General features: G+C 49.9%; 23 non-coding genes across 23 annotated transcripts; 11 read left to right on the top strand and 12 right to left on the bottom strand.

The window, feature by feature from the left end:
* Window positions 1-376: 376 nt before the first annotated feature.
* Trnag-ccc (transfer RNA glycine (anticodon CCC)) lies at window positions 377-448 on the bottom strand. Its single transcript has one exon. It is a non-coding gene; the product is annotated as a tRNA-Gly (tRNA).
* A 683-nt stretch (window positions 449-1131) lies between these two features.
* Trnal-uaa (transfer RNA leucine (anticodon UAA)) lies at window positions 1132-1215 on the top strand. The gene has a single exon. It is a non-coding gene; the product is annotated as a tRNA-Leu (tRNA).
* A 1219-nt stretch (window positions 1216-2434) lies between these two features.
* On the bottom strand, window positions 2435-2506 carry Trnag-ccc (transfer RNA glycine (anticodon CCC)). The gene has a single exon. It is a non-coding gene; the product is annotated as a tRNA-Gly (tRNA).
* A 683-nt stretch (window positions 2507-3189) lies between these two features.
* On the top strand, window positions 3190-3273 carry Trnal-uaa (transfer RNA leucine (anticodon UAA)). Its single transcript has one exon. It is a non-coding gene; the product is annotated as a tRNA-Leu (tRNA).
* Window positions 3274-4492: 1219 nt separating this feature from the next.
* On the bottom strand, window positions 4493-4564 carry Trnag-ccc (transfer RNA glycine (anticodon CCC)). The gene has a single exon. It is a non-coding gene; the product is annotated as a tRNA-Gly (tRNA).
* A 683-nt stretch (window positions 4565-5247) lies between these two features.
* On the top strand, window positions 5248-5331 carry Trnal-uaa (transfer RNA leucine (anticodon UAA)). Its single transcript has one exon. It is a non-coding gene; the product is annotated as a tRNA-Leu (tRNA).
* A 1219-nt stretch (window positions 5332-6550) lies between these two features.
* Trnag-ccc (transfer RNA glycine (anticodon CCC)) lies at window positions 6551-6622 on the bottom strand. Its single transcript has one exon. It is a non-coding gene; the product is annotated as a tRNA-Gly (tRNA).
* Window positions 6623-7305: 683 nt separating this feature from the next.
* Window positions 7306-7389, top strand: Trnal-uaa (transfer RNA leucine (anticodon UAA)). Its single transcript has one exon. It is a non-coding gene; the product is annotated as a tRNA-Leu (tRNA).
* A 1219-nt stretch (window positions 7390-8608) lies between these two features.
* Window positions 8609-8680, bottom strand: Trnag-ccc (transfer RNA glycine (anticodon CCC)). The gene has a single exon. It is a non-coding gene; the product is annotated as a tRNA-Gly (tRNA).
* A 683-nt stretch (window positions 8681-9363) lies between these two features.
* Window positions 9364-9447, top strand: Trnal-uaa (transfer RNA leucine (anticodon UAA)). The gene has a single exon. It is a non-coding gene; the product is annotated as a tRNA-Leu (tRNA).
* Window positions 9448-10666: 1219 nt separating this feature from the next.
* On the bottom strand, window positions 10667-10738 carry Trnag-ccc (transfer RNA glycine (anticodon CCC)). The gene has a single exon. It is a non-coding gene; the product is annotated as a tRNA-Gly (tRNA).
* A 683-nt stretch (window positions 10739-11421) lies between these two features.
* Window positions 11422-11505, top strand: Trnal-uaa (transfer RNA leucine (anticodon UAA)). Its single transcript has one exon. It is a non-coding gene; the product is annotated as a tRNA-Leu (tRNA).
* A 1219-nt stretch (window positions 11506-12724) lies between these two features.
* On the bottom strand, window positions 12725-12796 carry Trnag-ccc (transfer RNA glycine (anticodon CCC)). The gene has a single exon. It is a non-coding gene; the product is annotated as a tRNA-Gly (tRNA).
* Window positions 12797-13479: 683 nt separating this feature from the next.
* Trnal-uaa (transfer RNA leucine (anticodon UAA)) lies at window positions 13480-13563 on the top strand. The gene has a single exon. It is a non-coding gene; the product is annotated as a tRNA-Leu (tRNA).
* Window positions 13564-14782: 1219 nt separating this feature from the next.
* On the bottom strand, window positions 14783-14854 carry Trnag-ccc (transfer RNA glycine (anticodon CCC)). Its single transcript has one exon. It is a non-coding gene; the product is annotated as a tRNA-Gly (tRNA).
* A 683-nt stretch (window positions 14855-15537) lies between these two features.
* Trnal-uaa (transfer RNA leucine (anticodon UAA)) lies at window positions 15538-15621 on the top strand. The gene has a single exon. It is a non-coding gene; the product is annotated as a tRNA-Leu (tRNA).
* A 1219-nt stretch (window positions 15622-16840) lies between these two features.
* On the bottom strand, window positions 16841-16912 carry Trnag-ccc (transfer RNA glycine (anticodon CCC)). Its single transcript has one exon. It is a non-coding gene; the product is annotated as a tRNA-Gly (tRNA).
* Window positions 16913-17595: 683 nt separating this feature from the next.
* Window positions 17596-17679, top strand: Trnal-uaa (transfer RNA leucine (anticodon UAA)). Its single transcript has one exon. It is a non-coding gene; the product is annotated as a tRNA-Leu (tRNA).
* A 1219-nt stretch (window positions 17680-18898) lies between these two features.
* Window positions 18899-18970, bottom strand: Trnag-ccc (transfer RNA glycine (anticodon CCC)). The gene has a single exon. It is a non-coding gene; the product is annotated as a tRNA-Gly (tRNA).
* Window positions 18971-19653: 683 nt separating this feature from the next.
* Trnal-uaa (transfer RNA leucine (anticodon UAA)) lies at window positions 19654-19737 on the top strand. Its single transcript has one exon. It is a non-coding gene; the product is annotated as a tRNA-Leu (tRNA).
* Window positions 19738-20956: 1219 nt separating this feature from the next.
* Trnag-ccc (transfer RNA glycine (anticodon CCC)) lies at window positions 20957-21028 on the bottom strand. The gene has a single exon. It is a non-coding gene; the product is annotated as a tRNA-Gly (tRNA).
* A 1986-nt stretch (window positions 21029-23014) lies between these two features.
* On the bottom strand, window positions 23015-23086 carry Trnag-ccc (transfer RNA glycine (anticodon CCC)). The gene has a single exon. It is a non-coding gene; the product is annotated as a tRNA-Gly (tRNA).
* Window positions 23087-23769: 683 nt separating this feature from the next.
* On the top strand, window positions 23770-23853 carry Trnal-uaa (transfer RNA leucine (anticodon UAA)). The gene has a single exon. It is a non-coding gene; the product is annotated as a tRNA-Leu (tRNA).
* The last annotated feature ends 294 nt before the right edge of the window (window positions 23854-24147 follow it).

Genomic DNA, 24147 nt, shown 5'->3' with positions numbered 1-24147 from the left:
TGGTCTCTCCCAGTCGTTTCTCGAGCCTGCCCTCTACGTATATGCCCATTTCCAAGCGTCAGCTTTCGCGTCAGCCGAGCAATGAAAGGTTCTGTCTTGTGTTTGTCGTTTTTTGGTCTCTCCCAGTCGTTTCTCGCGCCTGCCCTCTACATATATGCCCATTTCCAAGCGTCAGCTTTCGCGTCAGCCGAGCAAAGTCGAGACAAGTCGACACATGGAGACACACGACGCTGAGAAACGAAACCGCAGACTAGCGCCCTGGCAGCACGGACTGAGACGAGGGGCGAAGGAAAACTATTCGTACCGCGACACTTCACAGTTTCGAAGATCGCGTTTCGGTACGTGGAATACCCGTAGAAGAAAAAAGTACCTTTTGTGCGGTGGCCGGGAATCGAACCCGGATCAACTGCTTGGGAAGCAACCATGCTGACCGTTACACCACCACCGCGTTGTGCTGCGTCCCACCCACGCCCTGATATATCGGCTACCCTCCTGCCATCAGAGGCCGAAGGCGATGGCGCTGTAGGCGCTCAACGCCAGAGCGGGGGTGAGCACATCTGAACGCAGTGCGTAGGTGCTGCTAGGGCGATGTAGCGTAACTAGAAGCAGAACTGACAGCCGTTGAAAAACTGCCATTTAATTTACAGCAGGGCGATAAAACAAATATCTAATGTGACGTACTTACTGATGATCCAGAGTCGATTCAGCATATGTGTGCCAATCCAGAAGTAGAAAGCACCTAAGTATCACAATATTAAGTTGGTTAGTTTGATGCTCGCCTGGAGCATATCATTAGCTTCCCCTGAGGGCGAAATGCACAGCGTAGCCGTTGCTAGGGAACGGCCTTTTCTGTCGTTTTTTGTTTTCTCTGCGCCAATGTGAATGTTGATAACTACAGTTCTGCTCGTTCCACTTACGACAGATGGCGACGGAAAACAATGGTGTAAGGCACCATATTTAAGCTGTGGTTCCCGAAAGTGAGGGTGGGGTGCAACCTCACATCTGACAACTCGTTTTAAATACTCTAAAACCAACGTATTTTCTTCACACAAGAAAAAAACACGCTAACTTCGCCGTCAGGCTCTGGAGATATGCCTAGAAACGGCGGTAGTAGACACTTTGCGCCCACACGTCAGATTGGCCGAGCGGTCTAAGGCGCCAGATTTAAGCTCTGGTTCCCTGAGGGCAGCGTGGGTTCGAACCCCACATTTGACAATGCATTTTAAATATTCCAAAACTACCAATTTCGTACATGCGGGAAGAACAGGTTCCACAGATACTACTAGAAACGGCAGTGACTATGGTGCTTGCCTTGCAAGTCTGATTGTCTGGCGGTCAGAAAGAATGGAAAGCTGTTAGGAGACATGGCTTTCAGCCACGAGGCCCGGATTCGATTCCTGGTAGCCGAACATCCTTTTGTTTGCTGAGTCTTATTATTCTCACGGCATTTACGATATCTTTGTGTTGTGGTTTTTGGGGTCCAAGCATCAGGCGAGCAAACGTGAACGAAAGCAGATATGTGTGTAAATGAGTGTCAGGGCAGTAATAAAGGTGGATGAGACGGTGGATCGGGTATTGGACTGCAGACGTGCCACATTGCGTAGCTCGAAAGCTGAGTAAGTTAGAGCGTCGTGCTGTGAACACAAATGCCACGTATTCGACCGCACCAAGTGCCATTTTATTTTTCTCCCCTAAAAGAGAATGCTTCCTCCAGCGAGACACTGCCAGGTAAATAACAAGCGATCTTCACAAGAAGTAAGATGTCTACACGTCGCGCGATACTGTCGCCAACGGCGATACCGCGCGTAGTGCAGCGGTTCTCGTCTGTTCACCGGCGTCAAGAATCGTTGGCCGTGGTTAGTATTTGGATGCGTTCTCGGCTGGGAACTCGACGTGCTGTTGGCGTCTTTCATTTTGCATTTTTCCTTCGGTTTCGTGGTTGCTTAGCGATAATGATGCGGTCCCACACGCTGACGCCACTCTTGCCTCTCGGTACACTAAGGGGCGAATCTGTGGCCACAATAAAATGAAAGGTTCTGTCTTGTGTTTGTCGTTTTTTGGTCTCTCCCAGTCGTTTCTCGCGCCTGCCCTCTACGTATATGCCCATTTCCAAGCGTCAGCTTTCGCGTCAGCCGAGCAATGAAAGGTTCTGTCTTGTGTTTGTCGTTTTTTGGTCTCTCCCAGTCGTTTCTCGCGCCTGCCCTCTACATATATGCCCATTTCCAAGCGTCAGCTTTCGCGTCAGCCGAGCAAAGTCGAGACAAGTCGACACATGGAGACACACGACGCTGAGAAACGAAACCGCAGACTAGCGCCCTGGCAGCACGGACTGAGACGAGGGGCGAAGGAAAACTATTCGTACCGCGACACTTCACAGTTTCGAAGATCGCGTTTCGGTACGTGGAATACCCGTAGAAGAAAAAAGTACCTTTTGTGCGGTGGCCGGGAATCGAACCCGGATCAACTGCTTGGGAAGCAACCATGCTGACCGTTACACCACCACCGCGTTGTGCTGCGTCCCACCCACGCCCTGATATATCGGCTACCCTCCTGCCATCAGAGGCCGAAGGCGATGGCGCTGTAGGCGCTCAACGCCAGAGCGGGGGTGAGCACATCTGAACGCAGTGCGTAGGTGCTGCTAGGGCGATGTAGCGTAACTAGAAGCAGAACTGACAGCCGTTGAAAAACTGCCATTTAATTTACAGCAGGGCGATAAAACAAATATCTAATGTGACGTACTTACTGATGATCCAGAGTCGATTCAGCATATGTGTGCCAATCCAGAAGTAGAAAGCACCTAAGTATCACAATATTAAGTTGGTTAGTTTGATGCTCGCCTGGAGCATATCATTAGCTTCCCCTGAGGGCGAAATGCACAGCGTAGCCGTTGCTAGGGAACGGCCTTTTCTGTCGTTTTTTGTTTTCTCTGCGCCAATGTGAATGTTGATAACTACAGTTCTGCTCGTTCCACTTACGACAGATGGCGACGGAAAACAATGGTGTAAGGCACCATATTTAAGCTGTGGTTCCCGAAAGTGAGGGTGGGGTGCAACCTCACATCTGACAACTCGTTTTAAATACTCTAAAACCAACGTATTTCCTTCACACAAGAAAAAAACACGCTAACTTCGCCGTCAGGCTCTGGAGATATGCCTAGAAACGGCGGTAGTAGACACTTTGCGCCCACACGTCAGATTGGCCGAGCGGTCTAAGGCGCCAGATTTAAGCTCTGGTTCCCTGAGGGCAGCGTGGGTTCGAACCCCACATTTGACAATGCATTTTAAATATTCCAAAACTACCAATTTCGTACATGCGGGAAGAACAGGTTCCACAGATACTACTAGAAACGGCAGTGACTATGGTGCTTGCCTTGCAAGTCTGATTGTCTGGCGGTCAGAAAGAATGGAAAGCTGTTAGGAGACATGGCTTTCAGCCACGAGGCCCGGATTCGATTCCTGGTAGCCGAACATCCTTTTGTTTGCTGAGTCTTATTATTCTCACGGCATTTACGATATCTTTGTGTTGTGGTTTTTGGGGTCCAAGCATCAGGCGAGCAAACGTGAACGAAAGCAGATATGTGTGTAAATGAGTGTCAGGGCAGTAATAAAGGTGGATGAGACGGTGGATCGGGTATTGGACTGCAGACGTGCCACATTGCGTAGCTCGAAAGCTGAGTAAGTTAGAGCGTCGTGCTGTGAACACAAATGCCACGTATTCGACCGCACCAAGTGCCATTTTATTTTTCTCCCCTAAAAGAGAATGCTTCCTCCAGCGAGACACTGCCAGGTAAATAACAAGCGATCTTCACAAGAAGTAAGATGTCTACACGTCGCGCGATACTGTCGCCAACGGCGATACCGCGCGTAGTGCAGCGGTTCTCGTCTGTTCACCGGCGTCAAGAATCGTTGGCCGTGGTTAGTATTTGGATGCGTTCTCGGCTGGGAACTCGACGTGCTGTTGGCGTCTTTCATTTTGCATTTTTCCTTCGGTTTCGTGGTTGCTTAGCGATAATGATGCGGTCCCACACGCTGACGCCACTCTTGCCTCTCGGTACACTAAGGGGCGAATCTGTGGCCACAATAAAATGAAAGGTTCTGTCGTGTGTTTGTCGTTTTTTGGTCTCTCCCAGTCGTTTCTCGCGCCTGCCCTCTACGTATATGCCCATTTCCAAGCGTCAGCTTTCGCGTCAGCCGAGCAATGAAAGGTTCTGTCTTGTGTTTGTCGTTTTTTGGTCTCTCCCAGTCGTTTCTCGCGCCTGCCCTCTACATATATGCCCATTTCCAAGCGTCAGCTTTCGCGTCAGCCGAGCAAAGTCGAGACAAGTCGACACATGGAGACACACGACGCTGAGAAACGAAACCGCAGACTAGCGCCCTGGCAGCACGGACTGAGACGAGGGGCGAAGGAAAACTATTCGTACCGCGACACTTCACAGTTTCGAAGATCGCGTTTCGGTACGTGGAATACCCGTAGAAGAAAAAAGTACCTTTTGTGCGGTGGCCGGGAATCGAACCCGGATCAACTGCTTGGGAAGCAACCATGCTGACCGTTACACCACCACCGCGTTGTGCTGCGTCCCACCCACGCCCTGATATATCGGCTACCCTCCTGCCATCAGAGGCCGAAGGCGATGGCGCTGTAGGCGCTCAACGCCAGAGCGGGGGTGAGCACATCTGAACGCAGTGCGTAGGTGCTGCTAGGGCGATGTAGCGTAACTAGAAGCAGAACTGACAGCCGTTGAAAAACTGCCATTTAATTTACAGCAGGGCGATAAAACAAATATCTAATGTGACGTACTTACTGATGATCCAGAGTCGATTCAGCATATGTGTGCCAATCCAGAAGTAGAAAGCACCTAAGTATCACAATATTAAGTTGGTTAGTTTGATGCTCGCCTGGAGCATATCATTAGCTTCCCCTGAGGGCGAAATGCACAGCGTAGCCGTTGCTAGGGAACGGCCTTTTCTGTCGTTTTTTGTTTTCTCTGCGCCAATGTGAATGTTGATAACTACAGTTCTGCTCGTTCCACTTACGACAGATGGCGACGGAAAACAATGGTGTAAGGCACCATATTTAAGCTGTGGTTCCCGAAAGTGAGGGTGGGGTGCAACCTCACATCTGACAACTCGTTTTAAATACTCTAAAACCAACGTATTTCCTTCACACAAGAAAAAAACACGCTAACTTCGCCGTCAGGCTCTGGAGATATGCCTAGAAACGGCGGTAGTAGACACTTTGCGCCCACACGTCAGATTGGCCGAGCGGTCTAAGGCGCCAGATTTAAGCTCTGGTTCCCTGAGGGCAGCGTGGGTTCGAACCCCACATTTGACAATGCATTTTAAATATTCCAAAACTACCAATTTCGTACATGCGGGAAGAACAGGTTCCACAGATACTACTAGAAACGGCAGTGACTATGGTGCTTGCCTTGCAAGTCTGATTGTCTGGCGGTCAGAAAGAATGGAAAGCTGTTAGGAGACATGGCTTTCAGCCACGAGGCCCGGATTCGATTCCTGGTAGCCGAACATCCTTTTGTTTGCTGAGTCTTATTATTCTCACGGCATTTACGATATCTTTGTGTTGTGGTTTTTGGGGTCCAAGCATCAGGCGAGCAAACGTGAACGAAAGCAGATATGTGTGTAAATGAGTGTCAGGGCAGTAATAAAGGTGGATGAGACGGTGGATCGGGTATTGGACTGCAGACGTGCCACATTGCGTAGCTCGAAAGCTGAGTAAGTTAGAGCGTCGTGCTGTGAACACAAATGCCACGTATTCGACCGCACCAAGTGCCATTTTATTTTTCTCCCCTAAAAGAGAATGCTTCCTCCAGCGAGACACTGCCAGGTAAATAACAAGCGATCTTCACAAGAAGTAAGATGTCTACACGTCGCGCGATACTGTCGCCAACGGCGATACCGCGCGTAGTGCAGCGGTTCTCGTCTGTTCACCGGCGTCAAGAATCGTTGGCCGTGGTTAGTATTTGGATGCGTTCTCGGCTGGGAACTCGACGTGCTGTTGGCGTCTTTCATTTTGCATTTTTCCTTCGGTTTCGTGGTTGCTTAGCGATAATGATGCGGTCCCACACGCTGACGCCACTCTTGCCTCTCGGTACACTAAGGGGCGAATCTGTGGCCACAATAAAATGAAAGGTTCTGTCGTGTGTTTGTCGTTTTTTGGTCTCTCCCAGTCGTTTCTCGCGCCTGCCCTCTACGTATATGCCCATTTCCAAGCGTCAGCTTTCGCGTCAGCCGAGCAATGAAAGGTTCTGTCTTGTGTTTGTCGTTTTTTGGTCTCTCCCAGTCGTTTCTCGCGCCTGCCCTCTACATATATGCCCATTTCCAAGCGTCAGCTTTCGCGTCAGCCGAGCAAAGTCGAGACAAGTCGACACATGGAGACACACGACGCTGAGAAACGAAACCGCAGACTAGCGCCCTGGCAGCACGGACTGAGACGAGGGGCGAAGGAAAACTATTCGTACCGCGACACTTCACAGTTTCGAAGATCGCGTTTCGGTACGTGGAATACCCGTAGAAGAAAAAAGTACCTTTTGTGCGGTGGCCGGGAATCGAACCCGGGTCAACTGCTTGGGAAGCAACCATGCTGACCGTTACACCACCACCGCATTGTGCTGCGTCCCACCCACGCCCTGATATATCGGCTACCCTCCTGCCATCAGAGGCCGAAGGCGATGGCGCTGTAGGCGCTCAACGCCAGAGCGGGGGTGAGCACTTCTGAACGCAGTGCGTAGGTGCTGCTAGGGCGATGTAGCGTAACTAGAAGCAGAACTGACAGCCGTTGAAAAACTGCCATTTAATTTACAGCAGGGCGATAAAACAAATATCTAATGTGACGTACTTACTGATGATCCAGAGTCGATTCAGCATATGTGTGCCAATCCAGAAGTAGAAAGCACCTAAGTATCACAATATTAAGTTGGTTAGTTTGATGCTCGCCTGGAGCATATCATTAGCTTCCCCTGAGGGCGAAATGCACAGCGTAGCCGTTGCTAGGGAACGGCCTTTTCTGTCGTTTTTTGTTTTCTCTGCGCCAATGTGAATGTTGATAACTACAGTTCTGCTCGTTCCACTTACGACAGATGGCGACGGAAAACAATGGTGTAAGGCACCATATTTAAGCTGTGGTTCCCGAAAGTGAGGGTGGGGTGCAACCTCACATCTGACAACTCGTTTTAAATACTCTAAAACCAACGTATTTTCTTCACACAAGAAAAAAACACGCTAACTTCGCCGTCAGGCTCTGGAGATATGCCTAGAAACGGCGGTAGTAGACACTTTGCGCCCACACGTCAGATTGGCCGAGCGGTCTAAGGCGCCAGATTTAAGCTCTGGTTCCCTGAGGGCAGCGTGGGTTCGAACCCCACATTTGACAATGCATTTTAAATATTCCAAAACTACCAATTTCGTACATGCGGGAAGAACAGGTTCCACAGATACTACTAGAAACGGCAGTGACTATGGTGCTTGCCTTGCAAGTCTGATTGTCTGGCGGTCAGAAAGAATGGAAAGCTGTTAGGAGACATGGCTTTCAGCCACGAGGCCCGGATTCGATTCCTGGTAGCCGAACATCCTTTTGTTTGCTGAGTCTTATTATTCTCACGGCATTTACGATATCTTTGTGTTGTGGTTTTTGGGGTCCAAGCATCAGGCGAGCAAACGTGAACGAAAGCAGATATGTGTGTAAATGAGTGTCAGGGCAGTAATAAAGGTGGATGAGACGGTGGATCGGGTATTGGACTGCAGACGTGCCACATTGCGTAGCTCGAAAGCTGAGTAAGTTAGAGCGTCGTGCTGTGAACACAAATGCCACGTATTCGACCGCACCAAGTGCCATTTTATTTTTCTCCCCTAAAAGAGAATGCTTCCTCCAGCGAGACACTGCCAGGTAAATAACAAGCGATCTTCACAAGAAGTAAGATGTCTACACGTCGCGCGATACTGTCGCCAACGGCGATACCGCGCGTAGTGCAGCGGTTCTCGTCTGTTCACCGGCGTGAAGAATCGTTGGCCGTGGTTAGTATTTGGATGCGTTCTCGGCTGGGAACTCGACGTGCTGTTGGCGTCTTTCATTTTGCATTTTTCCTTCGGTTTCGTGGTTGCTTAGCGATAATGATGCGGTCCCACACGCTGACGCCACTCTTGCCTCTCGGTACACTAAGGGGCGAATCTGTGGCCACAATAAAATGAAAGGTTCTGTCTTGTGTTTGTCGTTTTTTGGTCTCTCCCAGTCGTTTCTCGCGCCTGCCCTCTACGTATATGCCCATTTCCAAGCGTCAGCTTTCGCGTCAGCCGAGCAATGAAAGGTTCTGTCTTGTGTTTGTCGTTTTTTGGTCTCTCCCAGTCGTTTCTCGCGCCTGCCCTCTACATATATGCCCATTTCCAAGCGTCAGCTTTCGCGTCAGCCGAGCAAAGTCGAGACAAGTCGACACATGGAGACACACGACGCTGAGAAACGAAACCGCAGACTAGCGCCCTGGCAGCACGGACTGAGACGAGGGGCGAAGGAAAACTATTCGTACCGCGACACTTCACAGTTTCGAAGATCGCGTTTCGGTACGTGGAATACCCGTAGAAGAAAAAAGTACCTTTTGTGCGGTGGCCGGGAATCGAACCCGGATCAACTGCTTGGGAAGCAACCATGCTGACCGTTACACCACCACCGCGTTGTGCTGCGTCCCACCCACGCCCTGATATATCGGCTACCCTCCTGCCATCAGAGGCCGAAGGCGATGGCGCTGTAGGCGCTCAACGCCAGAGCGGGGGTGAGCACATCTGAACGCAGTGCGTAGGTGCTGCTAGGGCGATGTAGCGTAACTAGAAGCAGAACTGACAGCCGTTGAAAAACTGCCATTTAATTTACAGCAGGGCGATAAAACAAATATCTAATGTGACGTACTTACTGATGATCCAGAGTCGATTCAGCATATGTGTGCCAATCCAGAAGTAGAAAGCACCTAAGTATCACAATATTAAGTTGGTTAGTTTGATGCTCGCCTGGAGCATATCATTAGCTTCCCCTGAGGGCGAAATGCACAGCGTAGCCGTTGCTAGGGAACGGCCTTTTCTGTCGTTTTTTGTTTTCTCTGCGCCAATGTGAATGTTGATAACTACAGTTCTGCTCGTTCCACTTACGACAGATGGCGACGGAAAACAATGGTGTAAGGCACCATATTTAAGCTGTGGTTCCCGAAAGTGAGGGTGGGGTGCAACCTCACATCTGACAACTCGTTTTAAATACTCTAAAACCAACGTATTTCCTTCACACAAGAAAAAAACACGCTAACTTCGCCGTCAGGCTCTGGAGATATGCCTAGAAACGGCGGTAGTAGACACTTTGCGCCCACACGTCAGATTGGCCGAGCGGTCTAAGGCGCCAGATTTAAGCTCTGGTTCCCTGAGGGCAGCGTGGGTTCGAACCCCACATTTGACAATGCATTTTAAATATTCCAAAACTACCAATTTCGTACATGCGGGAAGAACAGGTTCCACAGATACTACTAGAAACGGCAGTGACTATGGTGCTTGCCTTGCAAGTCTGATTGTCTGGCGGTCAGAAAGAATGGAAAGCTGTTAGGAGACATGGCTTTCAGCCACGAGGCCCGGATTCGATTCCTGGTAGCCGAACATCCTTTTGTTTGCTGAGTCTTATTATTCTCACGGCATTTACGATATCTTTGTGTTGTGGTTTTTGGGGTCCAAGCATCAGGCGAGCAAACGTGAACGAAAGCAGATATGTGTGTAAATGAGTGTCAGGGCAGTAATAAAGGTGGATGAGACGGTGGATCGGGTATTGGACTGCAGACGTGCCACATTGCGTAGCTCGAAAGCTGAGTAAGTTAGAGCGTCGTGCTGTGAACACAAATGCCACGTATTCGACCGCACCAAGTGCCATTTTATTTTTCTCCCCTAAAAGAGAATGCTTCCTCCAGCGAGACACTGCCAGGTAAATAACAAGCGATCTTCACAAGAAGTAAGATGTCTACACGTCGCGCGATACTGTCGCCAACGGCGATACCGCGCGTAGTGCAGCGGTTCTCGTCTGTTCACCGGCGTCAAGAATCGTTGGCCGTGGTTAGTATTTGGATGCGTTCTCGGCTGGGAACTCGACGTGCTGTTGGCGTCTTTCATTTTGCATTTTTCCTTCGGTTTCGTGGTTGCTTAGCGATAATGATGCGGTCCCACACGCTGACGCCACTCTTGCCTCTCGGTACACTAAGGGGCGAATCTGTGGCCACAATAAAATGAAAGGTTCTGTCGTGTGTTTGTCGTTTTTTGGTCTCTCCCAGTCGTTTCTCGCGCCTGCCCTCTACGTATATGCCCATTTCCAAGCGTCAGCTTTCGCGTCAGCCGAGCAATGAAAGGTTCTGTCTTGTGTTTGTCGTTTTTTGGTCTCTCCCAGTCGTTTCTCGCGCCTGCCCTCTACATATATGCCCATTTCCAAGCGTCAGCTTTCGCGTCAGCCGAGCAAAGTCGAGACAAGTCGACACATGGAGACACACGACGCTGAGAAACGAAACCGCAGACTAGCGCCCTGGCAGCACGGACTGAGACGAGGGGCGAAGGAAAACTATTCGTACCGCGACACTTCACAGTTTCGAAGATCGCGTTTCGGTACGTGGAATACCCGTAGAAGAAAAAAGTACCTTTTGTGCGGTGGCCGGGAATCGAACCCGGATCAACTGCTTGGGAAGCAACCATGCTGACCGTTACACCACCACCGCGTTGTGCTGCGTCCCACCCACGCCCTGATATATCGGCTACCCTCCTGCCATCAGAGGCCGAAGGCGATGGCGCTGTAGGCGCTCAACGCCAGAGCGGGGGTGAGCACATCTGAACGCAGTGCGTAGGTGCTGCTAGGGCGATGTAGCGTAACTAGAAGCAGAACTGACAGCCGTTGAAAAACTGCCATTTAATTTACAGCAGGGCGATAAAACAAATATCTAATGTGACGTACTTACTGATGATCCAGAGTCGATTCAGCATATGTGTGCCAATCCAGAAGTAGAAAGCACCTAAGTATCACAATATTAAGTTGGTTAGTTTGATGCTCGCCTGGAGCATATCATTAGCTTCCCCTGAGGGCGAAATGCACAGCGTAGCCGTTGCTAGGGAACGGCCTTTTCTGTCGTTTTTTGTTTTCTCTGCGCCAATGTGAATGTTGATAACTACAGTTCTGCTCGTTCCACTTACGACAGATGGCGACGGAAAACAATGGTGTAAGGCACCATATTTAAGCTGTGGTTCCCGAAAGTGAGGGTGGGGTGCAACCTCACATCTGACAACTCGTTTTAAATACTCTAAAACCAACGTATTTCCTTCACACAAGAAAAAAACACGCTAACTTCGCCGTCAGGCTCTGGAGATATGCCTAGAAACGGCGGTAGTAGACACTTTGCGCCCACACGTCAGATTGGCCGAGCGGTCTAAGGCGCCAGATTTAAGCTCTGGTTCCCTGAGGGCAGCGTGGGTTCGAACCCCACATTTGACAATGCATTTTAAATATTCCAAAACTACCAATTTCGTACATGCGGGAAGAACAGGTTCCACAGATACTACTAGAAACGGCAGTGACTATGGTGCTTGCCTTGCAAGTCTGATTGTCTGGCGGTCAGAAAGAATGGAAAGCTGTTAGGAGACATGGCTTTCAGCCACGAGGCCCGGATTCGATTCCTGGTAGCCGAACATCCTTTTGTTTGCTGAGTCTTATTATTCTCACGGCATTTACGATATCTTTGTGTTGTGGTTTTTGGGGTCCAAGCATCAGGCGAGCAAACGTGAACGAAAGCAGATATGTGTGTAAATGAGTGTCAGGGCAGTAATAAAGGTGGATGAGACGGTGGATCGGGTATTGGACTGCAGACGTGCCACATTGCGTAGCTCGAAAGCTGAGTAAGTTAGAGCGTCGTGCTGTGAACACAAATGCCACGTATTCGACCGCACCAAGTGCCATTTTATTTTTCTCCCCTAAAAGAGAATGCTTCCTCCAGCGAGACACTGCCAGGTAAATAACAAGCGATCTTCACAAGAAGTAAGATGTCTACACGTCGCGCGATACTGTCGCCAACGGCGATACCGCGCGTAGTGCAGCGGTTCTCGTCTGTTCACCGGCGTCAAGAATCGTTGGCCGTGGTTAGTATTTGGATGCGTTCTCGGCTGGGAACTCGACGTGCTGTTGGCGTCTTTCATTTTGCATTTTTCCTTCGGTTTCGTGGTTGCTTAGCGATAATGATGCGGTCCCACACGCTGACGCCACTCTTGCCTCTCGGTACACTAAGGGGCGAATCTGTGGCCACAATAAAATGAAAGGTTCTGTCGTGTGTTTGTCGTTTTTTGGTCTCTCCCAGTCGTTTCTCGCGCCTGCCCTCTACGTATATGCCCATTTCCAAGCGTCAGCTTTCGCGTCAGCCGAGCAATGAAAGGTTCTGTCTTGTGTTTGTCGTTTTTTGGTCTCTCCCAGTCGTTTCTCGCGCCTGCCCTCTACATATATGCCCATTTCCAAGCGTCAGCTTTCGCGTCAGCCGAGCAAAGTCGAGACAAGTCGACACATGGAGACACACGACGCTGAGAAACGAAACCGCAGACTAGCGCCCTGGCAGCACGGACTGAGACGAGGGGCGAAGGAAAACTATTCGTACCGCGACACTTCACAGTTTCGAAGATCGCGTTTCGGTACGTGGAATACCCGTAGAAGAAAAAAGTACCTTTTGTGCGGTGGCCGGGAATCGAACCCGGATCAACTGCTTGGGAAGCAACCATGCTGACCGTTACACCACCACCGCGTTGTGCTGCGTCCCACCCACGCCCTGATATATCGGCTACCCTCCTGCCATCAGAGGCCGAAGGCGATGGCGCTGTAGGCGCTCAACGCCAGAGCGGGGGTGAGCACATCTGAACGCAGTGCGTAGGTGCTGCTAGGGCGATGTAGCGTAACTAGAAGCAGAACTGACAGCCGTTGAAAAACTGCCATTTAATTTACAGCAGGGCGATAAAACAAATATCTAATGTGACGTACTTACTGATGATCCAGAGTCGATTCAGCATATGTGTGCCAATCCAGAAGTAGAAAGCACCTAAGTATCACAATATTAAGTTGGTTAGTTTGATGCTCGCCTGGAGCATATCATTAGCTTCCCCTGAGGGCGAAATGCACAGCGTAGCCGTTGCTAGGGAACGGCCTTTTCTGTCGTTTTTTGTTTTCTCTGCGCCAATGTGAATGTTGATAACTACAGTTCTGCTCGTTCCACTTACGACAGATGGCGACGGAAAACAATGGTGTAAGGCACCATATTTAAGCTGTGGTTCCCGAAAGTGAGGGTGGGGTGCAACCTCACATCTGACAACTCGTTTTAAATACTCTAAAACCAACGTATTTCCTTCACACAAGAAAAAAACACGCTAACTTCGCCGTCAGGCTCTGGAGATATGCCTAGAAACGGCGGTAGTAGACACTTTGCGCCCACACGTCAGATTGGCCGAGCGGTCTAAGGCGCCAGATTTAAGCTCTGGTTCCCTGAGGGCAGCGTGGGTTCGAACCCCACATTTGACAATGCATTTTAAATATTCCAAAACTACCAATTTCGTACATGCGGGAAGAACAGGTTCCACAGATACTACTAGAAACGGCAGTGACTATGGTGCTTGCCTTGCAAGTCTGATTGTCTGGCGGTCAGAAAGAATGGAAAGCTGTTAGGAGACATGGCTTTCAGCCACGAGGCCCGGATTCGATTCCTGGTAGCCGAACATCCTTTTGTTTGCTGAGTCTTATTATTCTCACGGCATTTACGATATCTTTGTGTTGTGGTTTTTGGGGTCCAAGCATCAGGCGAGCAAACGTGAACGAAAGCAGATATGTGTGTAAATGAGTGTCAGGGCAGTAATAAAGGTGGATGAGACGGTGGATCGGGTATTGGACTGCAGACGTGCCACATTGCGTAGCTCGAAAGCTGAGTAAGTTAGAGCGTCGTGCTGTGAACACAAATGCCACGTATTCGACCGCACCAAGTGCCATTTTATTTTTCTCCCCTAAAAGAGAATGCTTCCTCCAGCGAGACACTGCCAGGTAAATAACAAGCGATCTTCACAAGAAGTAAGATGTCTACACGTCGCGCGATACTGTCGCCAACGGCGATACCGCGCGTAGTGCAGCGGTTCTCGTCTGTTCACCGGCGTCAAGAATCGTTGGCCGTGGTTAGTATTTGGATGCGTTCTCGGCTGGGAACTCGACGTGCTGTTGGCGTCTTTCATTTTGCATTTTTCCTTCGGTTTCGTGGTTGCTTAGCGATAATGATGCGGTCCCACACGCTGACGCCACTCTTGCCTCTCGGTACACTAAGGGGCGAATCTGTGGCCACAATAAAATGAAAGGTTCTGTCGTGTGTTTGTCGTTTTTTGGTCTCTCCCAGTCGTTTCTCGCGCCTGCCCTCTACGTATATGCCCATTTCCAAGCGTCAGCTTTCGCGTCAGCCGAGCAATGAAAGGTTCTGTCTTGTGTTTGTCGTTTTTTGGTCTCTCCCAGTCGTTTCTCGCGCCTGCCCTCTACATATATGCCCATTTCCAAGCGTCAGCTTTCGCGTCAGCCGAGCAAAGTCGAGACAAGTCGACACATGGAGACACACGACGCTGAGAAACGAAACCGCAGACTAGCGCCCTGGCAGCACGGACTGAGACGAGGGGCGAAGGAAAACTATTCGTACCGCGACACTTCACAGTTTCGAAGATCGCGTTTCGGTACGTGGAATACCCGTAGAAGAAAAAAGTACCTTTTGTGCGGTGGCCGGGAATCGAACCCGGGTCAACTGCTTGGGAAGCAACCATGCTGACCGTTACACCACCACCGCATTGTGCTGCGTCCCACCCACGCCCTGATATATCGGCTACCCTCCTGCCATCAGAGGCCGAAGGCGATGGCGCTGTAGGCGCTCAACGCCAGAGCGGGGGTGAGCACTTCTGAACGCAGTGCGTAGGTGCTGCTAGGGCGATGTAGCGTAACTAGAAGCAGAACTGACAGCCGTTGAAAAACTGCCATTTAATTTACAGCAGGGCGATAAAACAAATATCTAATGTGACGTACTTACTGATGATCCAGAGTCGATTCAGCATATGTGTGCCAATCCAGAAGTAGAAAGCACCTAAGTATCACAATATTAAGTTGGTTAGTTTGATGCTCGCCTGGAGCATATCATTAGCTTCTCCTGAGGGCGAAATGCACAGCGTAGCCGTTGCTAGGGAACGGCCTTTTCTGTCGTTTTTTGTTTTCTCTGCGCCAATGTGAATGTTGATAACTACAGTTCTGCTCGTTCCACTTACGACAGATGGCGACGGAAAACAATGGTGTAAGGCACCATATTTAAGCTGTGGTTCCCGAAAGTGAGGGTGGGGTGCAACCTCACATCTGACAACTCGTTTTAAATACTCTAAAACCAACGTATTTCCTTCACACAAGAAAAAAACACGCTAACTTCGCCGTCAGGCTCTGGAGATATGCCTAGAAACGGCGGTAGTAGACACTTTGCGCCCACACGTAAGATTGGCCCAGCGGTCTAAGGCGCCAGATTTAAGTTCTGGTTCCCTGAGGGGAGCGTGGGTTCGAACCCCACATTTGACAATGCATTTTAAATATTCCAAAACTACCAATTTCGTACATGCGGGAAGAACAGGTTCCACAGATACTACTAGAAACGGCAGTGACTATGGTGCTTGCCTTGCAAGTCTGATTGTCTGGCGGTCAGAAAGAATGGAAAGCTGTTAGGAGACATGGCTTTCAGCCACGAGGCCCGGATTCGATTCCTGGTAGCCGAACATCCTTTTGTTTGCTGAGTCTTATTATTCTCACGGCATTTACGATATCTTTGTGTTGTGGTTTTTGGGGTCCAAGCATCAGGCGAGCAAACGTGAACGAAAGCAGATATGTGTGTAAATGAGTGTCAGGGCAGTAATAAAGGTGGATGAGACGGTGGATCGGGTATTGGACTGCAGACGTGCCACATTGCGTAGCTCGAAAGCTGAGTAAGTTAGAGCGTCGTGCTGTGAACACAAATGCCACGTATTCGACCGCACCAAGTGCCATTTTATTTTTCTCCCCTAAAAGAGAATGCTTCCTCCAGCGAGACACTGCCAGGTAAATAACAAGCGATCTTCACAAGAAGTAAGATGTCTACACGTCGCGCGATACTGTCGCCAACGGCGATACCGCGCGTAGTGCAGCGGTTCTCGTCTGTTCACCGGCGTCAAGAATCGTTGGCCGTGGTTAGTATTTGGATGCGTTCTCGGCTGGGAACTCGACGTGCTGTTGGCGTCTTTCATTTTGCATTTTTCCTTCGGTTTCGTGGTTGCTTAGCGATAATGATGCGGTCCCACACGCTGACGCCACTCTTGCCTCTCGGTACACTAAGGGGCGAATCTGTGGCCACAATAAAATGAAAGGTTCTGTCGTGTGTTTGTCGTTTTTTGGTCTCTCCCAGTCGTTTCTCGCGCCTGCCCTCTACGTATATGCCCATTTCCAAGCGTCAGCTTTCGCGTCAGCCGAGCAATGAAAGGTTCTGTCTTGTGTTTGTCGTTTTTTGGTCTCTCCCAGTCGTTTCTCGCGCCTGCCCTCTACATATATGCCCATTTCCAAGCGTCAGCTTTCGCGTCAGCCGAGCAAAGTCGAGACAAGTCGACACATGGAGACACACGACGCTGAGAAACGAAACCGCAGACTAGCGCCCTGGCAGCACGGACTGAGACGAGGGGCGAAGGAAAACTATTCGTACCGCGACACTTCACAGTTTCGAAGATCGCGTTTCGGTACGTGGAATACCCGTAGAAGAAAAAAGTACCTTTTGTGCGGTGGCCGGGAATCGAACCCGGATCAACTGCTTGGGAAGCAACCATGCTGACCGTTACACCACCACCGCGTTGTGCTGCGTCCCACCCACGCCCTGATATATCGGCTACCCTCCTGCCATCAGAGGCCGAAGGCGATGGCGCTGTAGGCGCTCAACGCCAGAGCGGGGGTGAGCACATCTGAACGCAGTGCGTAGGTGCTGCTAGGGCGATGTAGCGTAACTAGAAGCAGAACTGACAGCCGTTGAAAAACTGCCATTTAATTTACAGCAGGGCGATAAAACAAATATCTAATGTGACGTACTTACTGATGATCCAGAGTCGATTCAGCATATGTGTGCCAATCCAGAAGTAGAAAGCACCTAAGTATCACAATATTAAGTTGGTTAGTTTGATGCTCGCCTGGAGCATATCAATAGCTTCCCCTGAGGGCGAAATGCACAGCGTAGCCGTTGCTAGGGAACGGCCTTTTCTGTCGTTTTTTGTTTTCTCTGCGCCAATGTGAATGTTGATAACTACAGTTCTGCTCGTTCCACTTACGACAGATGGCGACGGAAAACAATGGTGTAAGGCACCATATTTAAGCTGTGGTTCCCGAAAGTGAGGGTGGGGTGCAACCTCACATCTGACAACTCGTTTTAAATACTCTAAAACCAACGTATTTCCTTCACACAAGAAAAAAACACGCTAACTTCGCCGTCAGGCTCTGGAGATATGCCTAGAAACGGCGGTAGTAGACACTTTGCGCCCACACGTCAGATTGGCCGCGCGGTCTAAGGCGCCAGATTTAAGTTCTGGTTCCCTGAGGGGAGCGTGGGTTCGAACCCCACATTTGACAATGCATTTTAAATATTCCAAAACTACCAATTTCTTACATGCGGGAAGAACAGGTTCCACAGATACTACTAGAAACGGCAGTGACTATGGTGCTTGCCTTGCAAGTCTGATTGTCTGGCGGTCAGAAAGAATGGAAAGCTGTTAGGAGACATGGCTTTCAGCCACGAGGCCCGGATTCGATTCCTGGTAGCCGAACATCCTTTTGTTTGCTGAGTCTTATTATTCTCACGGCAATTACGATATCTTTGTGTTGTGGTTTTTGGGGTCCAAGCATCAGGCGAGCAAACGTGAACGAAAGCAGATATGTGTGTAAATGAGTGTCAGGGCAGTAATAAAGGTGGATGAGACGGTGGATCGGGTATTGGACTGCAGACGTGCCACATTGCGTAGCTCGAAAGCTGAGTAAGTTAGAGCGTCGTGCTGTGAACACAAATGCCACGTATTCGACCGCACCAAGTGCCATTTTATTTTTCTCCCCTAAAAGAGAATGCTTCCTCCAGCGAGACACTGCCAGGTAAATAACAAGCGATCTTCACAAGAAGTAAGATGTCTACACGTCGCGCGATACTGTCGCCAACGGCGATACCGCGCGTAGTGCAGCGGTTCTCGTCTGTTCACCGGCGTCAAGAATCGTTGGCCGTGGTTAGTATTTGGATGCGTTCTCGGCTGGGAACTCGACGTGCTGTTGGCGTCTTTCATTTTGCATTTTTCCTTCGGTTTCGTGGTTGCTTAGCGATAATGATGCGGTCCCACACGCTGACGCCACTCTTGCCTCTCGGTACACTAAGGGGCGAATCTGTGGCCACAATAAAATGAAAGGTTCTGTCGTGTGTTTGTCGTTTTTTGGTCTCTCCCAGTCGTTTCTCGCGCCTGCCCTCTACGTATATGCCCATTTCCAAGCGTCAGCTTTCGCGTCAGCCGAGCAATGAAAGGTTCTGTCTTGTGTTTGTCGTTTTTTGGTCTCTCCCAGTCGTTTCTCGCGCCTGCCCTCTACATATATGCCCATTTCCAAGCGTCAGCTTTCGCGTCAGCCGAGCAAAGTCGAGACAAGTCGACACATGGAGACACACGACGCTGAGAAACGAAACCGCAGACTAGCGCCCTGGCAGCACGGACTGAGACGAGGGGCGAAGGAAAACTATTCGTACCGCGACACTTCACAGTTTCGAAGATCGCGTTTCGGTACGTGGAATACCCGTAGAAGAAAAAAGTACCTTTTGTGCGGTGGCCGGGAATCGAACCCGGGTCAACTGCTTGGGAAGCAACCATGCTGACCGTTACACCACCACCGCATTGTGCTGCGTCCCACCCACGCCCTGATATATCGGCTACCCTCCTGCCATCAGAGGCCGAAGGCGATGGCGCTGTAGGCGCTCAACGCCAGAGCGGGGGTGAGCACTTCTGAACGCAGTGCGTAGGTGCTGCTAGGGCGATGTAGCGTAACTAGAAGCAGAACTGACAGCCGTTGAAAAACTGCCATTTAATTTACAGCAGGGCGATAAAACAAATATCTAATGTGACGTACTTACTGATGATCCAGAGTCGATTCAGCATATGTGTGCCAATCCAGAAGTAGAAAGCACCTAAGTATCACAATATTAAGTTGGTTAGTTTGATGCTCGCCTGGAGCATATCAATAGCTTCCCCTGAGGGCGAAATGCACAGCGTAGCCGTTGCTAGGGAACGGCCTTTTCTGTCGTTTTTTGTTTTCTCTGCGCCAATGTGAATGTTGATAACTACAGTTCTGCTCGTTCCACTTACGACAGATGGCGACGGAAAACAATGGTGTAAGGCACCATATTTAAGCTGTGGTTCCCGAAAGTGAGGGTGGGGTGCAACCTCACATCTGACAACTCGTTTTAAATACTCTAAAACCAACGTATTTCCTTCACACAAGAAAAAAACACGCTAACTTCGCCGTCAGGCTCTGGAGATATGCCTAGAAACGGCGGTAGTAGACACTTTGCGCCCACACGTCAGATTGGCCGAGCGGTCTAAGGCGCCAGATTTAAGCTCTGGTTCCCTGAGGGCAGCGTGGGTTCGAACCCCACATTTGACAATGCATTTTAAATATTCCAAAACTACCAATTTCGTACATGCGGGAAGAACAGGTTCCACAGATACTACTAGAAACGGCAGTGACTATGGTGCTTGCCTTGCAAGTCTGATTGTCTGGCGGTCAGAAAGAATGGAAAGCTGTTAGGAGACATGGCTTTCAGCCACGAGGCCCGGATTCGATTCCTGGTAGCCGAACATCCTTTTGTTTGCTGAGTCTTATTATTCTCACGGCAATTACGATATCTTTGTGTTGTGGTTTTTGGGGTCCAAGCATCAGGCGAGCAAACGTGAACGAAAGCAGATATGTGTGTAAATGAGTGTCAGGGCAGTAATAAAGGTGGATGAGACGGTGGATCGGGTATTGGACTGCAGACGTGCCACATTGCGTAGCTCGAAAGCTGAGTAAGTTAGAGCGTCGTGCTGTGAACACAAATGCCACGTATTCGACCGCACCAAGTGCCATTTTATTTTTCTCCCCTAAAAGAGAATGCTTCCTCCAGCGAGACACTGCCAGGTAAATAACAAGCGATCTTCACAAGAAGTAAGATGTCTACACGTCGCGCGATACTGTCGCCAACGGCGATACCGCGCGTAGTGCAGCGGTTCTCGTCTGTTCACCGGCGTCAAGAATCGTTGGCCGTGGTTAGTATTTGGATGCGTTCTCGGCTGGGAACTCGACGTGCTGTTGGCGTCTTTCATTTTGCATTTTTCCTTCGGTTTCGTGGTTGCTTAGCGATAATGATGCGGTCCCACACGCTGACGCCACTCTTGCCTCTCGGTACACTAAGGGGCGAATCTGTGGCCACAATAAAATGAAAGGTTCTGTCGTGTGTTTGTCGTTTTTTGGTCTCTCCCAGTCGTTTCTCGCGCCTGCCCTCTACGTATATGCCCATTTCCAAGCGTCAGCTTTCGCGTCAGCCGAGCAATGAAAGGTTCTGTCTTGTGTTTGTCGTTTTTTGGTCTCTCCCAGTCGTTTCTCGCGCCTGCCCTCTACATATATGCCCATTTCCAAGCGTCAGCTTTCGCGTCAGCCGAGCAAAGTCGAGACAAGTCGACACATGGAGACACACGACGCTGAGAAACGAAACCGCAGACTAGCGCCCTGGCAGCACGGACTGAGACGAGGGGCGAAGGAAAACTATTCGTACCGCGACACTTCACAGTTTCGAAGATCGCGTTTCGGTACGTGGAATACCCGTAGAAGAAAAAAGTACCTTTTGTGCGGTGGCCGGGAATCGAACCCGGATCAACTGCTTGGGAAGCAACCATGCTGACCGTTACACCACCACCGCGTTGTGCTGCGTCCCACCCACGCCCTGATATATCGGCTACCCTCCTGCCATCAGAGGCCGAAGGCGATGGCGCTGTAGGCGCTCAACGCCAGAGCGGGGGTGAGCACATCTGAACGCAGTGCGTAGGTGCTGCTAGGGCGATGTAGCGTAACTAGAAGCAGAACTGACAGCCGTTGAAAAACTGCCATTTAATTTACAGCAGGGCGATAAAACAAATATCTAATGTGACGTACTTACTGATGATCCAGAGTCGATTCAGCATATGTGTGCCAATCCAGAAGTAGAAAGCACCTAAGTATCACAATATTAAGTTGGTTAGTTTGATGCTCGCCTGGAGCATATCAATAGCTTCCCCTGAGGGCGAAATGCACAGCGTAGCCGTTGCTAGGGAACGGCCTTTTCTGTCGTTTTTTGTTTTCTCTGCGCCAATGTGAATGTTGATAACTACAGTTCTGCTCGTTCCACTTACGACAGATGGCGACGGAAAACAATGGTGTAAGGCACCATATTTAAGCTGTGGTTCCCGAAAGTGAGGGTGGGGTGCAACCTCACATCTGACAACTCGTTTTAAATACTCTAAAACCAACGTATTTCCTTCACACAAGAAAAAAACACGCTAACTTCGCCGTCAGGCTCTGGAGATATGCCTAGAAACGGCGGTAGTAGACACTTTGCGCCCACACGTCAGATTGGCCGAGCGGTCTAAGGCGGCAGATTTAAGCTCTGGTTCCCTGAGGGCAGCGTGGGTTCGAACCCCACATTTGATAATGCATTTTAAATATTCCAAAACTACCAATTTCGTACATGCGGGAAGAACAGGTTCCACAGATACTACTAGAAACTGCAGTGACTATGGTGCTTGCCTTGCAAGTCTGATTGTCAGGCGGTCAGAAAGAATGGAAAGCTGTTAGGAGACATGGCTTTCAGCCACGAGGCCCGGATTCGATTCCTGGTAGCCGAACATCCTTTTGTTTGCTGAGTCTTATTATTCTCACGGCATTTACGATATCTTTGTGTTGTGGTTTTTGGGGTCCAAGCATCAGGCGAGCAAACGTGAACGAAAGCAGATATGTGTGTAAATGAGTGTCAGGGCAGTAATAAAGGTGGATGAGACGGTGGATCGGGTATTGGACTGCAGACGTGCCACATTGCGTAGCTCGAAAGCTGAGTAAGTTAGAGCGTCGTGCTGTGAACACAAATGCCACGTATTCGACCGCACCAAGTGCCATTTTATTTTTCTCCCCTAAAAGAGAATGCTTCCTCCAGCGAGACACTGCCAGGTAAATAACAAGCGATCTTCACAAGAAGTAAGATGTCTACACGTCGCGCGATACTGTCGCCAACGGCGATACCGCGCGTAGTGCAGCGGTTCTCGTCTGTTCACCGGCGTCAAGAATCGTTGGCCGTGGTTAGTATTTGGATGCGTTCTCGGCTGGGAACTCGACGTGCTGTTGGCGTCTTTCATTTTGCATTTTTCCTTCGGTTTCGTGGTTGCTTAGCGATAATGATGCGGTCCCACACGCTGACGCCACTCTTGCCTCTCGGTACACTAAGGGGCGAATCTGTGGCCACAATAAAATGAAAGGTTCTGTCGTGTGTTTGTCGTTTTTTGGTCTCTCCCAGTCGTTTCTCGCGCCTGCCCTCTACGTATATGCCCATTTCCAAGCGTCAGCTTTCGCGTCAGCCGAGCAATGAAAGGTTCTGTCTTGTGTTTGTCGTTTTTTGGTCTCTCCCAGTCGTTTCTCGCGCCTGCCCTCTACATATATGCCCATTTCCAAGCGTCAGCTTTCGCGTCAGCCGAGCAAAGTCGAGACAAGTCGACACATGGAGACACACGACGCTGAGAAACGAAACCGCAGACTAGCGCCCTGGCAGCACGGACTGAGACGAGGGGCGAAGGAAAACTATTCGTACCGCGACACTTCACAGTTTCGAAGATCGCGTTTCGGTACGTGGAATACCCGTAGAAGAAAAAAGTACCTTTTGTGCGGTGGCCGGGAATCGAACCCGGATCAACTGCTTGGGAAGCAACCATGCTGACCGTTACACCACCACCGCGTTGTGCTGCGTCCCACCCACGCCCTGATATATCGGCTACCCTCCTGCCATCAGAGGCCGAAGGCGATGGCGCTGTAGGCGCTCAACGCCAGAGCGGGGGTGAGCACATCTGAACGCAGTGCGTAGGTGCTGCTAGGGCGATGTAGCGTAACTAGAAGCAGAACTGACAGCCGTTGAAAAACTGCCATTTAATTTACAGCAGGGCGATAAAACAAATATCTAATGTGACGTACTTACTGATGATCCAGAGTCGATTCAGCATATGTGTGCCAATCCAGAAGTAGAAAGCACCTAAGTATCACAATATTAAGTTGGTTAGTTTGATGCTCGCCTGGAGCATATCAATAGCTTCCCCTGAGGGCGAAATGCACAGCGTAGCCGTTGCTAGGGAACGGCCTTTTCTGTCGTTTTTTGTTTTCTCTGCGCCAATGTGAATGTTGATAACTACAGTTCTGCTCGTTCCACTTACGACAGATGGCGACGGAAAACAATGGTGTAAGGCACCATATTTAAGCTGTGGTTCCCGAAAGTGAGGGTGGGGTGCAACCTCACATCTGACAACTCGTTTTAAATACTCTAAAACCAACGTATTTCCTTCACACAAGAAAAAAACACGCTAACTTCGCCGTCAGGCTCTGGAGATATGCCTAGAAACGGCGGTAGTAGACACTTTGCGCCCATACGTCAGATTGGCCGAGCGGTCTAAGGCGCCAGATTTAAGCTCTGGTTCCCTGAGGGCAGCGTGGGTTCGAACCCCACATTTGATAATGCATTTTAAATATTCCAAAACTACCAATTTCGTACATGCGGGAAGAACAGGTTCAACAGATACTACTAGAAACGGCAGTGACTATGGTGCTTGCCTTGCAAGTCTGATTGTCAGGCGGTCAGAAAGAATGGAAAGCTGTTAGGAGACATGGCTTTCAGCCACGAGGCCCGGATTCGATTCCTGGTAGCCGAACATCCTTTTGTTTGCTGAGTCTTATTATTCTCACGGCATTTACGATATCTTTGTGTTGTGGTTTTTGGGGTCCAAGCATCAGGCGAGCAAACGTGAACGA

Source organism: Schistocerca cancellata, chromosome 2 (genome assembly GCF_023864275.1).
Source record: "Schistocerca cancellata isolate TAMUIC-IGC-003103 chromosome 2, iqSchCanc2.1, whole genome shotgun sequence".
In the NCBI taxonomy this organism is placed as follows: domain Eukaryota; kingdom Metazoa; phylum Arthropoda; class Insecta; order Orthoptera; family Acrididae; genus Schistocerca; species Schistocerca cancellata.
The sequence above is the reverse complement of the archived record's forward strand: the minus strand, read 5'-3'. Positions and strand labels throughout refer to the sequence as shown.